The sequence below is a fragment of the Quercus suber genome, unplaced genomic scaffold (genome assembly GCF_002906115.3).
Source record: "Quercus suber isolate HL8 unplaced genomic scaffold, Cork oak 2.0 scaffold_289, whole genome shotgun sequence".
NCBI lineage: Eukaryota > Viridiplantae > Streptophyta > Magnoliopsida > Fagales > Fagaceae > Quercus > Quercus suber.
The window spans coordinates 779,699-785,625 of record NW_027069745.1 but is presented as its reverse complement, the minus strand read 5'-3'; positions in this window follow the sequence as shown (position 1 = coordinate 785,625).

Below are 5,927 nucleotides of genomic sequence, written 5' to 3'. Positions count from 1 at the left end.
ACAACTCAATACAAAGTAATCAATGAACATCACACAGTCACAAATAACTGTTATTGTGACACTCTATCATGAACATGATATGAACAGAGCAATATAGTCTTGAAACACAACTCAAAATATAAACACCATCGGGGAAAAACTGTGAGATAAGCATCTAACAGTCAATATCACCAACACTCAAACAACCTCACTCAACAAAATAAACCAAACACATGTTCGACCACTATATTTCTCAAATCACAATAACAACTCACAAATCAAGAAAACAAAACCATAGTCATGAAATATTAGGTGAGAATAAGAAAACCCATACCTTTTCCTTTAAAATTTGAGGTTGAGATGATGCAAAAGTGGAGGTTTTTCGAGAATGACACGGTGAATTTGAGAGAGAGTTGAAATGGGGAAGACAATGAACAGTCACAAAAGTTCGAGGGAAAACTGCCTTTAAAGCGCAAAACACGCGATTTTCACGACTAAGTCAAGTCGCATGCAAGTCGCTAGGGCCAGCCGCCAGAACACTTAAAAATAAAAATTTGAAAAATTTTCTAAGTGTTTTTCACAACTAGAAGGTCTACCTACGAGAAAATCGCAAGGTAGCCGCGAAAATCTCTATGTAGCCATCGCAACTGGACCTTCCACCCACGAACAAGACCACACTGAGCCACGAGAAACATAAAAACCCAATTTTTGAAAAAGATTCTAAGTATTTTTCGTGACTGGGACTTTGACCCACCAGTGAGCCACAAAACCTTCTAAGTAATGCTCGCGACTGGGGGCATGCGACTAGATCAACCTGCGACTAAGTCGCCAAAATAGGGCAACACTATTTTTAAAATTTTGAAAATTTTTGTAAAAATAAAATACTTTCCAAAAACAACTAAAAACTCACAACTCTTTTTGTGTTTGATCAACAAAGATTGAGCATGTGAAAACACATTTAATCAAGTATAATCACACAAATGAATATGGTATTCATTGAACATAGACATGTGCGATGTGTGTGGGCATAAAAAATAAGATAGTCCTTAGTCTAATGTGAAGCTTCAATGATCAATTCAACCAAGACATACACAATTAGCACTAGATAATGTGACCCATCTCAATTATAGAAATATGCATATATGACCTCCCATATAAAACTTGATAACATAACTTTGAAGCTTTTCATTTTGCCCCATATACATCATATCATTTGATCTTTTTGATTCAATACATCTCATTTTGAGATTGATGCCTAAAATTTTTTATATTTCAATTTGATGAGCAAGCCTTTGGCTTTTTGGGCATCATACATTTTAATTTTTGGTCGCTTTCCCTTTTTCCTAGTCAAATACTATTATGTGCGACAGGCTTTTACAACTCAAAATCTCTTTTCATTTGGAGATTTACATTTGGTGAGCTCTTTAAGAAAAAATAATAAAATAAAGAATGGGAAGATATATAGGCACAAGTCTATGCATGTCTCAAGATCAACAAAGCCATCCACTAATCATTCATGACAAGGTTGAAGATCTATTTACAACAATCACATAGATTTCAAGATTTCTCTCACAATAATATGAGTGCATAGGGAACAAGCTAAACTCGTAGATGCACACAGCCATTAGTACAAAGGTACAAGGCGAAACATGCTTTGAGACAAAATTCAACAATGTCGATCAAACATTTTGGATTTTCTACTTTTTATGTGTTTTTAGATTTTTGACACAAAAGCAAGAAAAGATTGATAAAAAACAACAATGTAAAAACATTTAAAAAGAAACAAATAAAAAATTTTCAACTCAAACTAGCAAAAAGCACACAACCAAGCATAGTCACAGAGCATAGGAAGTATTAATGCAAGGACATGTTGTAATACTTATGCATAAGTACCCCTCTCCACCCACACGTCACCTGCATTTGGGGTGATATCCCTATAGGATTGGGTATGAGAGTTAGGACTTTCAAACCTTCTAGTGAAGCTTTCCAAGCAAGTGGTGAATGCACCAATCATCTTCATCACGTCCATCACACTGGGATCACCATTTCGACCTCTTAATGACTTAACAGCCCAAGTCCTCTTGTCATTTCTTGGTCCTCTTGACCTTTGACCAGTTGCATTCTTCAATGCTCTAAGCTTATGCAATTTGGTTTGGTGTGTCCTTGAAGTCCACAATGATGGCAAAAATGGTTCGTTCTCGGACCTCTTTATGATCTTGGAAGAGATTTCCCTCTAGCTTCAGGTTTGATCATTGATTGGTTACAGGCTTATTCAACACCCATTGGTCAGCCACATTCTTCTTCTTTTCATCCTCTCATTTCTTAGGTGGAGAAGCAGCCACTATAGGTTCTTTGGCTTGCACAAACTTCACTTCCTTGGTGATTTTGACAGCTGAACTACTTTCTTCAGTATATCCTAACCTGGATTTGTCTAAAAATTGTTTTTGAGAGGAAATGACATCATCTAGTTTCTTGGTGGAGACCCTCTCTACCTTGGCATTTGCTTGAACTATCTCAAGCTTAAGGAATCTAATTTTTAGATAAGCTTCCGACAACTCTCCATTCAGTTTCTCTATCTCACACTTGGCCTCCTTATGTCACACTAAGAGACTTCTATAGTCCTCCTCTGCCTTCTTCATCTTTTTCGCGGCTGCCTTGGCCACACGTGCATATTCTCCTGATTTTTCAAGGAGTGAATGGAAGTTTTCTTGAAGACCTTCTGTATTCTCATCTTCTTCAACATCCGATTCTTCTACAATTCCCATTGATTACTCATCACTATGCTCCCCAAGCTCTTATACAAGCAAATTCAAGTCCTCCGAAGACTCAACATGAGCAATAGTCATAAAAGCTGAGTAATTCCCTTCTCCGTCACAGCTTTCCTCAAAATCCGAATTAGAGGAATCGGAATCACTAAGGGTAGTGGCATACACCTTGCCCTTTGATTTCAAATAATTGGGACATTCTTTCTTGAAATGTCCGTGTCCGTTGCACTCGAAGCAAGTAATTCCTTGTGTAGATTGGGATTCCATTCCATCTTTCCTTTTGAATTCCTTTTTCTCCTTCCAGGAACTTTGGAATTTCCCTTTATCATCAAATTTTCCATTGTTCTTGAATTTCAAGAACTTTCGGAAATTCTTCACCAAATATGCCACATCTTTATCGACAACATCCTCATCCGATGAGTTGTGAGCTTCAACCCTTTCATTAACCGTCTTAAGAGCAAGAGATTTGCTCTTCCTTTGTGCGGGCAATGACAATTCATAAGTTTGAAGTGAGCCAATTAGTTCTTGGACTTTGATATCATCAAGGTCCTTACTCTCTTCAATTGCTATCACCTAGGCATGGAAGCTCTCCAGCAACGAACGAAGGATTTTCCTCACAACTTTTGAGTCCTCCATTTTCTCCCCCAAGTTGAACTTGCTGATGACCACTTCATTCAGCTTGCTATAGAAAGAGTCAAAAGACTCGTCCTCACTCATTTTCAGCTCCTCGAATTGAGTGGTCAGCATCTGCAACTTGGTATCCTTCACTTTCTTTGTTCCTTCATACGTGGTCTCCAATATTTGCCATGCCTTCTTGGTAATAGAAACGAGAGATATCTTGTGGAACTCATCTAGAGACACACCACAAAAAATAGTGTTAAGTGCTTTGCTATTTGCATTAGACGCCGTTGCCTTATCTCACGTGGATTTGGTAGCCTCCGGCCTAGTCCATCCAATACCTACCGCATCCCAGACGGTTTCATCCATTGAACACAAAAATGCCCATCCTAACTTTCCAAAAGGCATAGTTGCTACCATTAAAATATGGTGGTGCATTTAAAGATTGAGACCAATCCATCTCAATACGGGGTCAAGGATCGTACTAAGGTGTTTAAACCACAAAGAGTGCACTCGCTCTGATACCAATTGAATGTTCAAATAGCGTGTAAAACACTATGAACGTTTAGACTCCCAATTATAAATTACTAATTCAAGCTTATTATCAAACAATAAATGTGTGGAACATAAACATAAGCTAATAACAGAATTGATAAACAATCTAAACCAATCAAAATCACATCCACATCAGAAATTAAATGGTAAGGATTAAGGGAAGATAGATGCAAATTCAAGGACAATACAGCAATGTGTTATCGAAAGGGAAACCGAAGCCCTTGGCGTAAAACCTCTCTGCCACCCTCTAAGCGGTCAATAATCCACTAAAGAATGAAGTTGGGATAAATGAACAGCAGAAGACCCTCCAAGCCTAATCTACCCAATGTACCTAAGTCCTCCAAGCTTCTTACTCCAATGAGGTTGCACCGAACCTTTGTCTTCTTTAGCTTACCGGATTCCGCTATAGCCCATAGCATCAACCAATAACCATTGGTCCCTTTCTAATTGCTTCCCAAAACACCAAAAAGCCTTTTCACATATATGGGTATGGTGAGAAAAGGATTTGGATAAGAACCTCTCAAGAATGTAACAATGGAAAGGGTGAGAGTAGAAAAATTTGAAGAGTCTCTATGAAAAGATTGTGGATGAGTCAATCTTGTTTTTCTCTAGGGTTTATCTCTAAAAATTCTCTCTGTAAGCTCTCTACAATTTGTGGGTATAAGGGTTATTTATACTAGGGTGAGAAAGGAATGCGAAGAGTCAGTTTTTCCAAAACAGAGCTGGCTAGCGACTTGGCATCGCGACTTGACTGAGTCACAAGTTCAAGCCGTGAGCTAACTGAATGGCTAGTCTGGACTTTTTGTCCTGTAGTACAACAGCCAGCATGACAATTCAGCTTCTCTGCATACTTTGCTCGTGCGCATCATCTGGCGGCTTGCCAGTCGCGAGCCACCCGTGAGATCCAGTCGCAAGTCCCTGCTTCACTGCACATTCTTGAGCATTTCTTCACACTCTCTCACACACTACCCTTACAAGATTCTCACCTAAATACAAGGTTTCTAAGTGCTGAATTACAAGCAAATTGGCACGAAATAAAGCCAACAAGATGGTTGATTAAATTCAACCTTGCATTATGTATTATCAATTCTGAGTTTGATTAATTTGAATTTGTATGTTATAAACATATGTTTATTTGATTTATTTAATTAGCTTTGTCATTTATTATCGCATAAATAATGATTAAATTGGTCACTAATTGAATAATTTCCAAATTTATAATAATTATACTTATACATACATACATATATATATATATATATATTAAAATTTTTTATAATCTTATAAGATGTTTGTTTATCTTGATACTTTACACAAAATCAAAATCAATATGAATTCACGTTTTTGACAATTACGCTTTGACTAGAAGAGACAGATATATTACAATCATAGAATGGTCTGCTCAATGAAAATTTTCCTGTTTTGTATATTCAGCATGATGTTTTTCCACGCGGTAGGGTTTGGGACTTCTAGTCGTTGAATGTTCTTCCAAGAAGAATGGTTGGTTTGTGATTTTTCTTTTCAAACGACGGGGTTTGACGTGTCCGTGCTGTAATGCTCGGAGTACGTAATACTTTTTATTTTATAGGAACTATGTAATACTTAATTTGATTTCACATGATTGGTATAGGAATTTTTTTTCTTATATTACATTATATATGTCAAGGCAAAGTAACATTTATTATTCATTTTTCTAAAATTCATTGATTTGTATATATTTTAAATTTCCAAAAATTATTATTACAGGTAATATATATATCTATATAATAACTAATAGCCGAAACATTTGATATTTTGTTGACCTTAACTCATTGCGTTACGTGGCTACATAAATTTATACCACACAACTGCATTTAAAAACCGAACAATTGTATCTTTTCGTATTGTAGAATAAGACACTGAACGATTGTATCTTCTGAAATTTTAAATAACTAACCACAACTAAAAGAAACAAATCATTACACTGTATCATACAGTTTTTTTCCCTCAGTACATATAAATATAGAGAAA